Genomic DNA, 19,014 nt, shown 5'->3' with positions numbered 1-19,014 from the left:
AAATTTGGCATGATATGTGGTCTAAACCACCTGAGGAGTCCATAATAATCAATTGTTATCAAAATCGAGGCTATTTGAGGCAGAAGGAGGGTTTTGAATAAAATCAAGAAATCCAAGATGGCCACCATGGTAGCATTTTTGCACCAAAAAACAGCCCATGGGAGCAAAACCAAAAATCTAAAATTACTGAAAATAGGATTTTTGAAGTAGGGGACCCTTGGGACACCCTCAGAAACCTGTAGTTTTGCTGAACTCAGACCCACCCTGATTTTCCAATAGACTGTAATGAGCTGTACTCACAGATCTGCCATGAGCTGTGCCTGCATCAGTTTCTCACTGCAGTTGGAAATGGAGAAGGGATTTCTGCCTCAGCCAAGCAAGGGCAACTCCAATGGTTTGTCTCTTTGGATTGCCTTTTATTCAGGTTCCAAAAACCCGACACCCTCGACCCCTCACACTCCCACATGATTCTTTAGTGGGGGGACATCACAGAGTCAAATCAGCCTGAGCTCAAGCGCCCGAATCTGCAAGGGAAAGTACCACTCCAAGGGAACCTATTCCTGAGTACCAAGTGTTAAAGCAAACCAGCCAGGCAGGTGCTCTTTTTAAAAGTGTGTCCTTCCTGGTTACAGACCACAATGGCTGGCCCTTCTCCCATGCAGAGCTATCCAAAGACTACTGGGAACCTCTTAGTAGAGAGAAGCCTCAAACAAATATTGGATTAAATCCCAAAAATAAAAAAAAATCTAGTATAGAGCAGATGAAAAGACATCTCAACTCATTTGTAGAAGTTAAGACTGGGGAGAGGAGGCACTGCCCAAAGAGCCAAGGAGGTGGAGAGAAGAAAATGATTGATATCTTCTGCAAGCAACTCACAAGTTGAGGTGCTTAACCCATCCGAAAGGAATTATATGCTGTTTACACAGGAAAACAGGTTGTGTGGCATGTGTAAGTATCAGGTAGTCATTGTGTGGGGGGAAGGGAGAGCAGTGTGGGGATGGAGGTGTGTGATCTAGCGTGGCTTGCACCATGGACCCAGCTCAACTGATGCCATTGCTTGTTGAGCAGAAGTTGCTCCAGGGAAGCAGGTTTTTGTTTCTGTCTTGTGTGTAATAAAATCTCTGGTATGGCAGTATGAGGGGGCTGACGTGCACACTTAGTGGCTGAGTAGTTAGGGTGTAAGTGCAACTGCATGTCCAAACAATCCATGCATATGCCTATGTATAAGCAGTTTGAAGTGACATCTGCTGTAAAATGAAGATTAATCACTTTCCATTGTCTTAGAGGCTGAAATATCTACATTTGTAAATACAAATGGACAGTTGGTATCCTCAAGAACAGTGTCAAATGCTGTTAATTGATTTGGTTACTCAAATGTATTGCTACAGTGACAGAGGGGAGGGGGATCTAGTTTTCCATGGAAAGCAAAGTACCCAAGGTCTCTTTCAATATCTGTTACACTTAATTGTTTAATTGAACCCTCTGGCCCAGTAAACAATGACCCTGGCAAGGGGTTACGCTTGCCAGATGCTCCACTTGATGGTGGGATCCTTTTGGTGGTCTCCTATTGGCTCAGAGCTATGTTTGCTTCAGTTCAACTCGTGAATACTTTAGACTTGTAACTAAATCTTAATAGACTCTGAATAAAAATGCTGGCAAGCAAAGGAAGAGGTTAGGATAATCTTCACCAATGTCAAACTACCGCTTTACTTTGCCTGGCAGCAGGAGTAGGAAGTCCCTTGGTTAACGTGAGACCTTCATGCTGCCTGCAGAAGACTCATTTAAGATGCACAGGTTATATTTGCATTGAGAATTGTTTGTTTTTCCATGTTTTTCTGGCTAGTGCTTACTGGCAGAGATCTCAACTTGAACTATTGGCTTATTTGCAGCTCTGTATAAATCAATTCTTTGAATGCTTTTCAAGGATCCATAAGTGATGTATTTATGACCCCCTGAGGTAGGCTTTTTTTGAGCCAAAACACGGTCCACGTTGGGTCCCCTCAGTTGTGAACAAAATATCACTTTCATTTCACCATTGCGTCAAGTGCTTTAATGTGGATTGATGTGCTCCATTGTAGACTCTTCCCACTTTGTGTTTCCTCGATGCATTCAGCTGGCAGTTGGCCGTTCATACAGCAATGAGGCAGGAAAAGACGATGTTCTTGCTGTCGGCAAGATCCACTTTACGCAGATTTTCCCAGACTGTTGTTTCTCTATCCTGCTCTTAAACCCTCCCAGCAACAGTGATTCTTTCTCTTTCCGATCTCTTGTGCTGGTCAGCTCTTAAAGGCAGAAAGGTTTTCCTAATGTCTAATCCAACTCTTTGCAGCTGCTGTGTAGTTCGTGATATGAGATTGATTCCAGAAGATTTCTCTCTGAGTCTTGCATTTCACTGTGGTGACTTCATTTACTGGTGGGTGGGAGGCACTTTAAATCTGATACTGATTTATTCGTGGATTATAGGTTATTATGGTGAAGATGACATGGTTTGGCTGTTGTATTAAACTGTTGGAGAGATAAAGGAAAGGGCTATTCGTGAAACTAGGAATAAACTTTCAGCACAGGAGAGCAAATATTTAAAACAGTAATATGATCCATCCAGTGGGAAACCAGGCAGAAGCTCAGACTAGAAAGAACTGCAGGATTGGATATGCAAATTGCTGACTTCCACTGATGGGAGGAAATCACATATAACTATTATTTAGACACCTAAATAATAATATCATTTCAGATCTGAAGAGTAATAATATACAGTATGTCTTGAAATATATAGATTGTTAAGGGGTGACAAGAATGTATTCAAGGGGAATGCAGGCTCTCCACCCCAAATGGAAGGTGTAGGTTCAGGAGACATGGATTTGATATACCACTTTTCTATGTACAACCAAAATAATTTAACTATATACATGTTCTCTCTCTATTCCTAGGGGGTTCACAATCTAAGTTTTGTGCCTGGGAAAATGGAGGGTTAGGCAACTTGCCCAGTACTACAGAGAGCTGCAGTGGGATTTGAACCCAGATTCCCAGGGTGTCAGCCCACTGCATTAACTATTAGGCTACTTCTCTGCTCCAATTGTTGGTGTCACAGAAATTAAAGTTTAAGAAAAATTAACAGGTTAAGATCTCATATATTTATTTTTCTGCCTTTCTTAAATGGAGAAGTAGTCTAGTGCAGTATTCTTCAACTCCTGGTCTGCAGAAATTTTCTGCTGGTCCACAGGGCAGAAGACAGTGTTCTTGCTGCCGGTCCACAGTGCAATCAACGTGGTGTCTCTGGGCCGGTTCCCTGAGTGGTGCAGTGCAAAAAGCCGTGGGAAAAGACTCCTACATGCGTCATGCGCCTGAACCAGAAGCCTTCTTTCTGACGTCGCAATGTCAGAGGGAAGGCTTCCAGATGAGGCACAGGCCGCGCGCGAGGAACCGCTGCTCACAGCTTTGTGCAATGCAGTATTCAGGGAGCCGGCCCGAAGACGCCACGTTGATCGCTTGGTGGACTGGCCCAAAGATAACACCGGGGGGCAGGCCAGAAGGCAAGGCACAGCATGGAGAGGGAGAGACAACAACGGTAGGGGGAATGTTTTTATTTTTTTTAGTGATTGATTTGTATCTATTGTCTGTTCAGGGAGAAATGCATTTGTTTCTTTTCCTCTGGGGTTGTACTGCTTGCAGAGTCTTGTATCTTAGGGTTTGTTTGTAAATATTAGTACTTTTAGTTTTTGGTCCTGTATTTGCAGGGGGTTATCTATTTTCTGATAGGAATGAATGTTGAAAAGCATACAGTGTGCTTCGTGTGGTTTAATTTTGTGGTTAACCATTATGTGTTGTTAATATGATTATATTGTGTGTTTGTGTATATATATGAAAAATGAATGGAAAAAATGATGTTATAATTAGTACTGTTATGGGGACGGGGTCTGGGGCGGAGATTGGGTGGAGATGGGCACGACAGCCCAGTATTCTTCAATTTCCGGTCTGCAGACTAGTGCTGATCCACAAAAAAAATTATTTTATTTCCGCCGGTCCATAGGTGTCAAAAGGTTGAAGAACACTGGTCTACTGGTTAGAACAGTTATCGTGGCACTCTGAGGTTGTGAGTTCAATTCATACTGCCTCTTCCTGTGACTCTGGGCAAGTCACTTAACATTTCATTGCTCCAAATACAAAATAAGTACCTGTTTAAAATATGTAAGCCAGTTTGATTAAGAACATAAGAATAGCCTTACTGGGTCAGTCCATCAAACCCAGTAGCCCATTCTCACAATGGCCAATCCAAGTCACTAGTACCTGGCCGAAACCCAATGAGTTGTAACATTCCATGCTACCAATTTAGGGCAAGCAGTGGCTTGCCCTATGTCTTTCTCAATAACAGATTATGGACTTTTCCTCCAGGAAATTGTCCAAACCCTTCTTAAAACCACAGCTATGCTATTTGCTCTTACCACAACCTGTGAAGTCAGAGAGAAGGCTTCCGGTTCAGGTACCCGTGGCTTTGTGCACTGCAGCACTGAGGAAGAGGGAGCTGGCCAAGAAGATAACTCCACATTGATCTCATTGTGGACCAGCGGCTAAAGAACAATTAAGGAAATGGAGGCTGCACTGACTTGGCTAAGGTCATAAAAAGTGTTAGTGGAAGAAATGGGACTTGATTTGCTGTCTTTCTTGGTTTATAGCCTGCTTCTAAATGCTAGACTGCTCCTCCTGGGAGGGGCTGGGGGAGAAAGAGGGGAGGCCAAATATAGGAAGAAGAGAGAGTATTGGTCCAGAAATTCAGTTTGTAATGGGGCCAGAGTAGGGAAGGAATGAAGCAGACATCAATGTTCTGGACAGTGTTATATAAAATCAATTCATGGAGGGTTGATCAGCTAGCTTTAGACCTGTTATATGACCAATCTAAGATAACAGGGTAACTTTGATAAGCCAGTGCTAAATACAAGTGTAGATAGGCCAAAATTCATCCCTGTCCCTTTCATTCAGCTATATTTTATGAGGGTTATGCTTTGCCCAGCCAAAATTTAGCCAATTGGTAGGGATGAAATTTCAAACAGCAAAGTATATCCAGCTCACTCGAAATATTAGCCTTGCAAACTCTTTGAATATGGACTTCTGTGTTGCTTTTAGATTAGTTGACAGTGCTGGTGTTCCCTCTGTCCTCTTGTAAAGAGGAGGGAGGAGTAGCAGGATAAGGGAGTTGTTTTAGGAATGGAAATGAGGGAACTGACTGAAAGAGTATGCTATTTATCAGAGCAATAATTTCAGGACAATATTACAATCTCCCAGTGATATAATTTAATAAGATAGAATTGTGTGTGAAGGAGCCATGTGGTACCCCAAAGTGAGAGAGCAACCTTGGTAGCATTCTTTGGGAAAAAAAAAAAAAAAAAACCCCAAACAAACCACCTCCATAGATTGCTACTGCATATAAAATGAGCGTGCCACGTTTTTATGTATATTATTCTTTGTTTCATGCTATGTTTGGGTTGGATTTCAATATTTAAAACAGGCCAGTGGTACAAATTGATTTCTGAATTTTTAAATAAGAAGCCAAAAAAATAGTCTTAGAGATATTTGGAGATAAAACAGTATATTTCTGTGTCTCGTTGGCCACGAATTTAGACTTGGAGGTTGAAATGTACAGCGTCAGCATCTATGAGACAAACATGGTTATTTTTATTACATAGGATTTTTTGGACTCCAGTTCGATTACAAAAAATAGATAATTCTAAATCTAATAGATGCTGGCACTGTCATATTCATATAGGGACTTTGGATCATCTGTTATATTTTTGTCCATTGATACTTGGTTTCTGGAAGTCAATTTGGGGACAAATTAATCTCATTCTTGAATCATCTATCCCCTTGTCATATGAGGCGATAATATGTGGTACAGTACTTCATGTTAAACCTACTTTAGATAAATATAAAAGTTGCCTTTTCATGATATTGACTGGAATAGGGGTTCAACTGAATACTCATAATTGGAAAAACCATGATAGGATTAATTTTACTTTTTGGTGGGTAACTGTTTGTACTACATATAAGTATGAAAGAATGATGGCAGAACGTTGGGGGAATAATAAGTCCTTTAATGATGTATGGAGTCCACTGACTACTTTTGTTGCATTACAATAAGGGTCATGTTTCTTCTCTTTTCATTAGATTTCTTTACATATCCGGGGAGGGTTGGTGGGTGGGAAATGTGCATTGAGGAGTTAAATTATTAAACTATAATATTGAAATTACATCATATGTTTTATTGTATTAATAATTAAGATGAGGATGGGAGTAAATGACTGTTTAATATAATAATTGCATAGTTATTAGTGCGTTCTATGCAGTATTTTATGATTTACCAATTGTATTGCACTATCAAAGTTTGAAAATCAATAAAGATTTAAACAAAAATAACAAAACAGGCTTGTCCAACCTTTTTCTATTGGGGCCCATGTTTTATATTTTTTAACTTTGGAGAGTGAAAACATGTATGTGTGTGCACACTCACATTCTCTTTCTAAGCCCTTTCCATACTCCCTGATCAAACAAGCAGATAATAATGGTGGCCGGGTACCTAAGTGTTTCTTGGGCACACTTGCACGACCATTACCCATTAGTCTCTGTACCCATGGCCAATGCTTTCCCCACACAATCTCTGCCTTATTCATTTTCCATTATGGTTATTCATTTATTCAAAGCATAAAGGCTGTCTTACAAAACCCTTCTATATTCAGCAGTCTATCATGGCTTCAGTAAGCAGTAATTTCATATTCTCTATCCCCTTTTGTTATTATCAGGACTATAACTCTTCTCTTATGTAACCCCTCCCCCCAATTCACCTATTCTTTCTGTCTTACTCTTTTTCTCATGTGTATCCCCCTGCCTTCACCCATTCTCTGTTTTTACTGAAAAGGAAAAGCTGAAAAAGATGAGCAGTCCTCTTTTGTTTTGTCTGGACTCTTAGTGCCTCACCTAGCTTCAGCTGCAGATTCCTTGAGCGGGATCCCTTTTTCTTTGCCTCAAGTCCTCTAACTGCGAGCTTGAGATACACATGAAACTGTCGGCCCAACCCAAAATATCTGTTGTGACGTGTTGCAGTGGGGAAGCAGGGATCCCTCCGGAGGAATCTGTGTTATCATCGATGTTCTGTGGACCAGAAAAAAAATGAAGTTGGTGGTCTAGGTTTTGGCCCGCAGGCCTTGAGTTGGACAAGCCTGATCTAAAAAAATGTGAATGACAGTTGTAAATAAGGGCACTCTCTAAAGTTGAAAGGGGATAGATTCTATACAAACGTAAGGAAGTTCTTCTTCACCCAGAGAGTGGTAGAAAACTGGAACACTCTTCTGGAGTCTGTTATAGGGAAAAACACCCTCCAGGGATTCAAGACAAAGTTGGACAAACTGGAACGTACGCAGGTGAGGCTGGACTCATTTAGAGCACTGGTCTGTGACCTGGGAGCTGCCGCGTTAGCGGACTGCTGGGCACGATGGACCACTGGTCTGACCCAGCAGCGGCAATTCTTATGTTCACTTCATATATTTAGGTGTAGCATCCCATGTGGCTAGCTTTCCAAGGAGAATGTGCATTTTATTCAGGAAATGAATGACGCATTCAATGTATGTCTCAGTATGCGCCCTGCTACTGTCCAGAGGAAAAGCAAGGCACAAGAAGATAAAAGGATTGTCAAATTGTCATTCACATCTCCCCTTTCTCATTTGTATTCCAGTGTCATCTTCATCCTAATAACCTACAATCCACAAATAAACCAGTATCCAATTTAAAGTCCGCCCCCTACCCCCTACCATGTGAATGAAGTAACCACAGTGAAACGCAAGGCTCAGGGTGATATTATCAGGAGTCAGGTTTATACCACAAATTAAACTGCAGCTGCAGAGTATTAGATTAGAGGTTAGAAAGAACTTTCTGCCCTTAAAAGCAGTCCAGTACAGGAGATAGGAAAGAGATAAAATCATTGTCACTGGGGGGGGGGGGGGGTGTTAAGAGCAGGTTAGTGAAACATCTGTGCCATGGCTGATACAATAACAAGGCTCTTTACTGGTTTTTCAAGCTACAGCCCTAGGAGAGCATTGTAAGCATGGGCGGCCCTATCATGAAGCCAACTGAGGAAGGTGTCTCAGGCAGCATTCTTCATAGAGTGGCTTCCTGCAAACAGGTAGGCCGGCTGGCCAGCAGCAGCATCGTCTTTCCATCCCCTCCCTCCTGGGCTGGCATCTCTCCTTTCCCCTGCCCCCATGGCCGCAGACTGGCATTTCCTCCTTCCTTCATGAAGTCCTTCAAGGAAAATGAGTATATACACATTAAAAAATATTTAGGAAAAGGCTAGGAGCCATTTCCATGGGAGGGGCTTCTGGGCAATATATGAGTTCACTCCGCAGATGAGCTATGAGCTTAACAACATTGAATGGCTTCTTTTATAGAGACTTTCGCATTCAATGTTTATCTTGCAAACGTACACAGGATAGCATACGTCCAAAAGTCTGCTGTTATCAGTATACAAAGGTTCAGACATGGTCAGAGAGGACATCCGTTCTCTCTGCATAACAGCTAACAGAACCAGCTAATACTGATAAGAACTCAGGTGGAACTGGCTAATGCCATGTCAGCCAGAGCAATGGTCAAAAGAAATAAGTCGTGAAGCTGTACAATGCTGTTCTTAGACTTACAAGCCTTGTGCCTTTTCAGGCCTGCAAGTATTACAGTCTGGCCCCTTGACCATTGTTTTAGGCTGACAGGTAAGAATAACTTGAAACTACTGCAGTGGTGCTTTTGTATACACAATAGGTTAAGCAACAGTTCCAAAAAGTAATTAAAATCAAGATTATGATGAGCCATTCTAGGACATAGACAGGTAAAATGCATAAAGAACATAACTGCACATTAATTTTCTGTAGTAATTCTGTGACAAGCAAACATAAGTTATCCCTACAGGAAAATATTTTACCTACTAACATTTCCTACTAATGCAGAAGCTTAGCAGACAATGTCCTTCACTAGGCCGCTGGTGTTCTCTGGCACTGTTGCAGGAGCACGGACTGTGGGAGAGATGCCTCTCTGGCAGGAATGCTGACAGATGTTCTGGAGAAGTCAACTAGGCATTGGAAGTTGTAGCCTGGGTCTTGGCATTTTCTTCAGGGCAAGCACCAGGTTTGGCATAGCCGAAAGACCTCAGAAGCAGAAACTGGCAGCATGCCCCCTTCTGAGATAATGGTTGCCAGGGACCAAGAGCCCTCTGAGAAGTTCATTGTTCAGTTCTCTTCTGAAAAACTGATGCTTTCCACACCCCATGTTCTGAGCTCTTGACCTGAGTCTCAAAACATCTATAGATGTTATGTCAATAGAAAGTCCAGCGATCTTGGTTCTATTTGCTGCCCCTAGAATGTTTTGGTTCCAAGTTGTCTAAAACAGTGGTCTCAAACTCAAACCCTTTGCGGGGCCACATTTTGGATTTGTAGGTACTTGGAGGGCTGCAGAAAAAATAGTTAATGTCTTATTAAAGAAATGACAATTTTGCAAGAGGTAAAACTCTTTATAGTTTATAAAACTTTCCTTTAACAGTTAAAAGGAAAGATATATAAACTATAAAGAGTTTTACCTCATGCAAAATTGTCATTTCTTTAATAAGACATTAACTATTTTTTCTGTGGCCCTCCAAGTACTCTATTTTTTTCTGCAGCACTCACATTTAGAGTTCAATATCTTTTCTTTCTCAAAACTGGCACATTTCAATCACTAAATTGAAAATAAAATCATTTTCCTACCTTTGGTAATTTCATCAGTCTCTGGTTGCACTTTATTCTTCTGACTGTGCACCCAATACTTCTTCCCTTCTTTCAGCCTCCTGTATGTTTCCTCTCTCCCAGACCTCATTCCCTCCCCCAACTTTTTCTTTCTTTCTCTATGTCTGTCTTTCTCTGATTCCGTGCCCCATTTTTTGCTTTGTTTCTGGTTCCCTGTCCCCCCTCCTTCTTTCTTTCTTCCTTCCTTCCTCCTTGCCCCATTTTTTGCTTTTTTTTCTGGCTCCCTGTCCCCACCCCACCTTCTTTCTTTCTTCCTTCCTTCCTGCCCTCCCCATGCCGCCGCCGCCGCGGAATAGGCTGCTGCCGCTGCCGCTATCGGGAACAGGCCGAGATCTCCCTGCTTCTCTTCTGCAAGGGGCTGACCAACTCTCGCTGCCCGACGTCAATTCTAATGTCGGAAAGGACGTTCCGGGCAGCCAGGCAGCCAGAACGTCCTTTTGATGTCAGAATTGACGTCGGGCCGTGATAGTTGGTCGCCCCCGCAGGGAAGAGAAGCAGGGAGATCAAAGAACATGGTGCCGGCCTGATCCCCGATGGCAGCAGTGAGAAGGGAAGGGAAGCAGGTTGGGCACCACTGCTTTAGACGAGCCGTGAGCCGCACTCTAGGGAGAACAGTGGACTGCCCCCCCCTTGGTACGCCACTGGAGCAGCAGCATGTCTGGCCGGCTCGTTCGTTCAAAGCTGCGGGTGGCGGCTCCTTGCGAGATTCGTGCCTGCGTCTGAAGCCTCTCTGATGTTGTGACATCAGAGAGGCTACCGATGCAGGAGTGGATAGCGCAAGGAGCCGCCAACCCGGGTCTTTGAACGAATGAGCCGGCTGCTGCTCCAAAAGGAAGAGAATGATCGCCTCCAGACTGCGGGCCGCAAATAAAACCTGGAGAGCCACATGCGGCCCGCGGGCTGTGTGTTTGAGACCGCTGGTCTAAAAGGACCAGCTTGCTCCTAGATAAGACATTAAGCTGGAACATGTGATGATAACAAGTCTCAGTTACATTTCAGTTGCATTAGTTCAAAGGTGATGAGGCGGAGGAATTGAAAGAAATATCAGTGAACCTGGTAGACATACTAAACCAAATTGACAGGTTAAAGAGTGATAAGTCATCTGGACTGGATGGGATACATCCCAGGATACTGAAAGAACTCAAACATGAAATCGCTGATCTGTTGTTAGTGATCTGCCACCTGTCGTTAAAATCATCTGTAGTACCTGAAGATTGGAAGGTGGCTAATGTTACACCAATTTTTTAAAAGGGTTCCAGGGGAAATCTGGGGAATTACAGACTGATAAGCCTGACCTCGGTGCCAGGCAAAATAGTGGATACATTTATAAAAAATAAAATTGTGGTTGATGTAGTTTATTTAGATTTCCAGAAAGCTTTTCACAAAGTTCCTCATAAGAAGCTACTGAGAAAATTAAAGAGGCAATGTTCAATTGTGGATTAAGAACTGGTTATCGAACAGAAAACAAAGGGTACGGTTACATAGTGGTGTACCGTAGGGATCTGTACTGGGATTGGTGCTATTTAACATATTTATAAATGATCTGGAAATTGGAACGACGAGTGAGGTGAATTAATTTGCAGATGACACTAAACTTTCAAAGTTGTTAAAACGCTTGAAAAACTGCAAGAAGGCCTTAGGAAATTGGAAGACTATGGGGCTCATAATAAAAAAAAAAGTCTAAAAGTGGCCTAAATGGCTACTTGGAAAAGCCTCATCGTCCAAATACTCATAAGCAAAGCTGGTTTTAGACGTATCTAAAACCAGCTTAGGCCTTTCTGCTGCCTCTAAACGCACAGAGAGAAAAGAGGCATTTTTAGAGGAGGGGAAAGGGTGGGCAGTGGGCGTGAGATGGGCCGACCTAGAACTAGACCTAGACCTAGACCTAGGCAGGTTGCCTAGTCGGCACTTATACGTTTTGACTTAGACCAAGTAAAAACAGGTATATGTGCCGAAAAGGGGCCGCTGAGCTGATCGTGGCTGCTGCGATCAGCTCAGCGGCCCCAGCAACCTGCCTACCCCCTACAGCAATGATCATGGCAGGAGAGATGGCTCATCTCCCCTGCCGCGATCCACCCTTCCCCCCCCCATGACAACGATCAGGGCAGGAGGGAGCCCAAGCCCTCCTGCCCCGCGATCCCCAAAACCCCCGACGACATCAGGGCAAGAGGGAGCCCAAGCCCTCTTGTCCCGCAGCACCCCCGACCTCCCGTACACTATCGGGGCAGGAGGGAGCCCAAGCCAATCTGCCCCGTGATCCCCAAACCCCCCTCAGGTCGAATCCGTTGGGGCCAGGAAGGAGCCCAAGCCCTCCTGGCCTGGCAATCTCCCCCTCCTCCCCCCCCCACCTGATCCGGCCAGGAGGAAGCCCAAGCCCTCCTGGCCCGCGACCCCCTTTAACCCCCACCCCCCACTAAAATACGGGCAGGAGGGATCCCAGGCCCTCCTGCCCTTGACGCAACCCCCCCAACGACCGCCCACCCCCTAACCCCCGATCGACCTCCCCGCCGACCTGCGAATCCCCCCACTCCCACCCCCTTCCCCGTACCTCGAAAAATGTTGGACGGATGGACGGGTGCCAAGCCCGCCCGTCCGGCAGGCTAGCCAGCGCAGGAATGGGGCCGGATTAGCCCAGGCAGCTCAAACCCCGCCCATAGGTGGGGCCTGAGGCACCTGGGTCAACCAGAATAGGCCCAGGAGCCTTAGGCCCCTCCTGTGGGTGGGGCCTTAAGCACATGGGCCGGGTTGAGTAACTTTTGTTTTATTTGATGGCCTTATGTGCTGGCATAAGTAGACACAGTGAATGCTAATACATAGCCTGTGTCAATGCAAAAATATCACAGCTGACATTCCTATTTTTGTTAATTTCCATTCTCTCAGTTTCATTGAAACCCATATGGCTAATGGGGTTATGTAGTTGGATATTGAGGAAGAGGCAGGGAAATACTGTGATTGTTTTACTCTACCTTTCACTGTAGGATGTTTGTTGAAAATAGCAGGTTATAAGTCTTTGAATTGAATTACGGATAGATTTTTTTTCCAGGCTTTTTTCATTGTCTGCTAAAATTGACCCATGGTTCCCAAGTAGTCATGAAAAATATCATGTTTTCCACACCCCAAATCCATGCATAGAGTGCCCCTCACAGAAGAAGCCATATCCTCTGCTCATCCTGCAAGCTCACAGGAGAATGTGGAGGGCTGAAAGTTAGGCACCGTTGATCAGTGTTGGTACCTGGTTGCTATCTGATTAATTTAGGACAGCAAAAAGACTGTCCTAAGTTGACCAGGTAGCTTTCCAGGTATTGCTTTTGGATATTGGCAATATCCAGGTAGCTTCTGACAATGCACCAAGTACTGGAATATTTAGTGCCAATATCTGGAGAAGGGCTGGTACATAATATTGGCATATAATAATTCAGCCAATGGCAGTCAGCATTTAAATAAACACTGACCTCTGCTGGCTGAATATTGACTGGTCTGTTTCTTGGGGTTTCCAGTTTAGATTTTGTCTAATATATGATTGGTTGTTCTGTATAAGGAAGGGTCTCTCTATATTTTGCATATTTGACCAAGATGTAGTATTTTGTGAGCATGTAGTTTCTGGGTAGGGATTTGGCCAGCTTGTTTGCTTCTACCAGCAAGAGGTATATTCTAAGAATTGTTGTAATATTTGCAGTGCTGCTTTTATTAAACTTTATGGATGGTATAGGAAGTGTGACTAATGTTAGGATGGGGCCTTGGGTAGTCATCCCACCCTTTAAAACAGAACTTCCCAAATTGTAGGTTTGTCCCATGTTTGTGGGTCTAATTCTATACATGGTGCTCAAAATTGCATGCTGAAATATGGGCACATGCCCAATTTCCATGAGCAATTTAATTGAATAACAAACCAATTTGTGCTGATAATTGAGCACTAAAATTAAATTATCAGTGCTAATTGGCATCAATTAAAATGTATGTGTGGCTCCAAAAATGGGGGTGTGGCCATGGGAGGAGCATGGGTGGATGGGGGCGTTCCTGGAATTTATAAAAGGGAGATCCATACATAATTCTACCTGAAAGGTGTAGCCAGTATTCAATGTGGAGAAGAGGGATAACATGGCCAAAACATACATCCCGATGCTTTACCCTTATACTGTAAATGCCCTCTGTCCTCTCCCCCCCCAGCAGTATACTGTATATGTATGATTAATCATGTACCTCTAAAACGCTATGATTGTATTGTTTCTACCCTATAATATAGAATGTACTGCTACCCCTATACCCCAAACACTGTGAATGTACTACTGTGACCTGTTCTGAGCTCCTGGGTAGGACAGGATATAAAACTGAAAGAAATTAATCATATAAGCATGAGAATTTGTACCAGGTTTTAATTGGTGTAAATCCTCATGCCTAAAATTGGACGTGTTATTCTATAAATGGTGCCCAACTCTGAGCTCCGCTTATAGAAGAGCGCTTTGTGCAAAATTTTATCAGTGCCAATTTTTGGGTAACATAAATAGAATTTTGACCTTAGGGCGCTAGGGCTTTAACGCACGGAATAGCACGCGCTACATTGCCGCGCATGCTAGACCTTAACGCCAGCATTGAGCTGGCGTTAGTTCTAGAAGCGTAGCGCGCGGTAATTTCCTGCATGCGCTAAAAATGCTAGCGTACCTTAGTAAAAGGAGCCCTTAGTGTCACGACCTAGGTAGGCTCTCCAAAGGCGCATCATTATTCTGTGCTTTGCGGAAAGGACACACAATTTTATTTGACCGAAATTATGTGGGAAAAGACGCAAAAAGATTGAGAAGCACTGCTTTAAAGACAGCTCTTCACGTGAGTACCAACACCTCTTTTGCTAGAAAAAAAAAAAAAGAAAGATACTGGACATAGGTATCAGATAAAAAAGCTGGAAAAGCTAATCGCTCTGAATAATTCAGCTGTTTGTTGCATGTAAATCCCTATCAAGGATGGATAGGGAAGGTTTAACACACTAACTTCAAAAATCTGAAGCATCCAAAAGATGCAAGTCACATCAGTATATGCTATATACCTTCCAAGGTAGTGAATTCTCCCACTCCAAGCCAATTTCTTTTTCAATTAAAAAAGATTTTTCAAAGAGCATCCTGGGTCAGGCAGAAGGATGAACTCAGTTAACAGTGCCTTCAGCTGCTTTTCAACATGAAAAGCCAAAGCATCATTGTACATTAGAAAGCACTGACCCATGCTCTTTGGCTCTCCAAGTAGTTCACTATCACACAAAAGTCAAGACCAAACTGTTGTGTCTGTCTGAAGTCTCAGAAAGATGAGAGCTACTTCTTGTAGGAGGGGAAACTAGAGGTTTGACTTGTCAAAAAAGAGAAGTTTCAGAAGTGTATTTGCTGTGCTTGTTTAGTTTTCATCCACCATTCATTCTTTATATGTTTGCCTTGTCTGTTTGAAATTTTGGCTGGACAGCTATGTTCCCTCTAAGCTGAGCGCATGAGCGATTGCTTATATGTTCTAGGAGCGCCGCTTGTCCAATCCCCCACAGCCATCCATCCCAATCACCAATCCTCTTGATTTTAGATTAATTCATGCTCTTCCCATTTGCAATTGTATTCCACCTTAATTGTTCCCCCTGCACCCCAATCCCTGACTAGTTCTTCCTTTGATTCAAACCAACTTGGTTCTTCCATTTATAATTTATATCCCAGAAAGTACTTTTCTTTTCCCCTAACATCTCATACTCTCATTGTATGTATCTTGTTGTAAACTGCTTTGAACTTAGGTTTAGCGGTATATAAGAAATAAAATTATTATTATTATTTTACATGACCGCTCACAAAAATACTTGCAAATCTGGAAAATTGTTTGTTTTTAGAACTTGTCGCTCATATGAGAAAAAATGGGTATGCGCCCGGCCAGCAAGTTCAGTTTGGCTTTTGTGCACTCCCCGCTTTATATGTACTCATTGTATTTATTGCGTATCCGTTGCGCTGCTTGTGTGTTTATTTATTTATTTTTGCTAAGCTGTTTGTTTTTAATTTGCAAACCACTGTGTTATATATTAGGAACAGCAGTATATCAAATAAATTTAAACCTAAACCTAGAGGCCTGTTCATTAAAGTGGGCTAAGCAGAGTGGGATTTAGCATGGGGGTGTGCTAATGGCTACTGCTTGCTAGTGGGGTAAGAATCTCACACTGATTGCTTAGCTCAGTTATATGGAGAAAAAGAGCTGCCCATTTCACTTTCTCGAGTCTAAGCAAATGTATTGTTTTTTATTAAATGTAAATATTTCCTAATTACTCATTCCTATACATTACTTGATTTGCTGTTTTATATTTATGATTTTGTTAGGTTATACCTTTTTATATACATTGTTAAGTTCTTTCTGGTTACTATATAAAGCAGTGCATAGAGTACGAAGAATAAATAATGATTTATATGGAAGCGTATGGAGATCTTTTTCCTCCTCTTTTTCCTCCTCTAATGTCGGGCGCTCTCATTGCACCCTTTCACATTTCCCTCTTCACATTTTAATGCTCTTTTTCATTCCTGATTTCTCACTTGTATTTCTGCTAGGCTCACCACACTGCTGTTGTAGTATGGCTACATTTTCTCTCCTTTAGATATTTGCTCAAATTCTCCCTCTTTCCAAGCTTCCAAGTTTATTTAAAATTTTCTATCCTGCCCTAGGGAGAACCTTCAAGGCGGTTTACAGTCTAAAATAAGATTTAATAACAGTACAATATATAAAAACAACATAATACATAAAATTAGGATTCAAGGGGAGAAATACCTTGAATGTTTTTCTGTAAACAGTATTCCGTATTCTCTTCAGCATTATCTGAATTTATTAACTGTACAGCGTTTTCAAACTGTGAAGACATTTGGATCTATCTATTGACCTGCATCATTTTCAGTAAACTTTTGCATCAAGATCATCGACTCCCCAGTTTTCATTTCATATATAGTCGCACTCATATAGAATTTTCCTCTATAGGCATTATGATAAATGGGAGCATGAGAATAAAATGCAGAAAAATTCTGTAGAGCTTGAATTGCTGCTGCCAGACACACACACAAGCACACTTTTATTTCACACCTATGGCTAATGAAAATTGAATGAATAAATAAATAAATAAGAATCATATTTCCATGTCAAAGGCAATTGCATTGAATAATTCAGCCATTTGTTGCCTATAAATCCCCTCCAAGGAGGAGCAAGGAAAGGTGTATTCATCAGCAATAAAATCTGAAGCAGGCAGTAGATCAAGGCTACATTAATATACAGTATTCATGCCACATATTCTGCCCTGTAGAAAGTTTTGCTTTTGGGTTTGTGGAGCATTACAAATTTGTTCCTGATTTATAAACACTTGGGGACAGATTCTGTAAAGTATGCCTACATTAAGCGCCACTAGGCACCTTAATCGCGGACACCTAGCAATGCCTAACTAAAATCTGAGTGCAACCCAAATCACATTAATTAGCTTAAAAGGCATGGTAAGAAACCGTTCCATTCAAGTTAATTGATACATTAAAAAAAAAATTAAGCAATGATGAGTTCCGCTCGGAACTCAGAGTGGTGCTAGCAACGCCTAAGTCAAGGCACCTTCCGATGCCTAACAATGGAAAATAGGTATGGTTAGGGGCAGAGAATAGGCATGGTATAATCTTCGCTAGGCGTGTGAGGCAGAGACAGAGACGCGGCAGAGGAAATCGGCATTAGAAGGTCGCGAAGCAGCGTCTTTAAAGTGCTGGGGACGCTGCTGGTTCTGGAAGGTTAGTAGGTCGTCTCGCAGTGGGAGGGGTGGATGGGAGGGTCAATGGGGTCGGCTGCATGGTGGCGGGGGGAGGGGGGAAAAGAAGCAGGCTGATCACCAGTTCTACTGCACAGGGGGAATGGGAAGGAGGGAAATAAAAATGCCGGGTTCTACTGTACAGGGGGAATGGGGAGGGATAGAAATTTAAAGATGTTGCTCATTGGGTCTACTACACAGGGGGATGGGAGGGAGGGAGGCAGGCTGGCTTCGGGAGTGGGGTTGGGTCAAAGTCTGGAAGGCAGTGAGGGGGACATAGGAAGGAGGCACCTGGGGGGCATTAAGGACATCGGAAGGGGCACTGAGGGCACTAAGGACACAGGACAGAGGCACTGGAGGCACTAAGGACACGGGAAGGAGGCACTAGGGGCACTAAGGACACAGGACGGATGCACTGGGGCCACTAAGGACCTGGGAAGGAGGCACTGGGGGTACTATGGACACAGGACGGAGGCACTGGGGGCACTTAGGACATGGGAAGGAGGCACTGAGGGCACTAAGGACGTAGGAAGGGGTACTAAGGACATGGGAAGGAAGCACTGGGGTACTAAGGACATAGGAAAGGGCACTAAGGACATAGGAAGGAGTCACTGAGGGCACTAAGGACATAGGATGGGACACTATGGACATAGGAAGGGGGCCACTGAGAGACAGGCAGGCATGGGCGCAACAGAGAAATACAGGGGGCCAGGGAGACAGAGACAGAAAGAAAGATAGACAGACAGGGAGCCAGGGAGAGACACAGACAGAAAGAATGACAGACAGACAGCGTCCAAGGAGAAAGAGACAAAGAAACCCCCCCTCAAAAATAGACATCTACTCTAGCACCCGTTAATGTAACAGGCTAAAACACTAGTAAATAAATAATGGCAATAATTGTCTTTAAATGATTGATTGCCATAATATCCCCAACATGAAAAATTAGCAGCTTAGGGGTGTGGTTATCAAAGTGAGCTAACACTAGAATGACATGGGAACAGAATTTAACCCCATCCCCACAGATAACATGGGAAACCATCCTGTGTCATTCTTTAGTGTTTCTCAACCTCAGTCCTTCTATACCAGCATTCTTCAATGCAAAGCTTGAGGGTCAATGGCTGTGCTCATTCATACTCTGATTCTGTGCTCTCTTTTTAAAGAATGGCACAGGGATGGTTTCCCGTAGTTAATCATGGGGACAAATTCTGTCCCCTTGTCATTCTTTGGATTTTAGCACTAACTCGTACTATTTTAGCACAGTTCCTATTTTATTCAGTGAGATCTAGTTATTAATAGTAACATAGTAACGTGGAGGGGCATAATAAAAAAAACGTCTAAGTCCCCTTTTGGCCTAGGCCCTAAACACTGAAAGTAGAAGCAGGGAAAATGTCCATTCTCAAAAAAAAAAAAGTCCAAAAGGAGTTTAAAAAAAAA

At 43.0% G+C, this 19,014-nt stretch overlaps 1 protein-coding gene across 1 annotated transcript in view; it reads left to right on the top strand.

Annotated features, from left to right (window-relative positions):
- Window positions 1-19,014, top strand: part of CRIM1 (cysteine rich transmembrane BMP regulator 1) — a 1,144,468-nt gene that overhangs the window by 123,561 nt on the left and 1,001,893 nt on the right. The window lies entirely within an intron of this gene.

Source organism: Geotrypetes seraphini, chromosome 3, assembly GCF_902459505.1.
Source record: "Geotrypetes seraphini chromosome 3, aGeoSer1.1, whole genome shotgun sequence".
Lineage (NCBI taxonomy): Eukaryota > Metazoa > Chordata > Amphibia > Gymnophiona > Dermophiidae > Geotrypetes > Geotrypetes seraphini.
The sequence above is the reverse complement of the archived record's forward strand: the minus strand, read 5'-3'. Positions and strand labels throughout refer to the sequence as shown.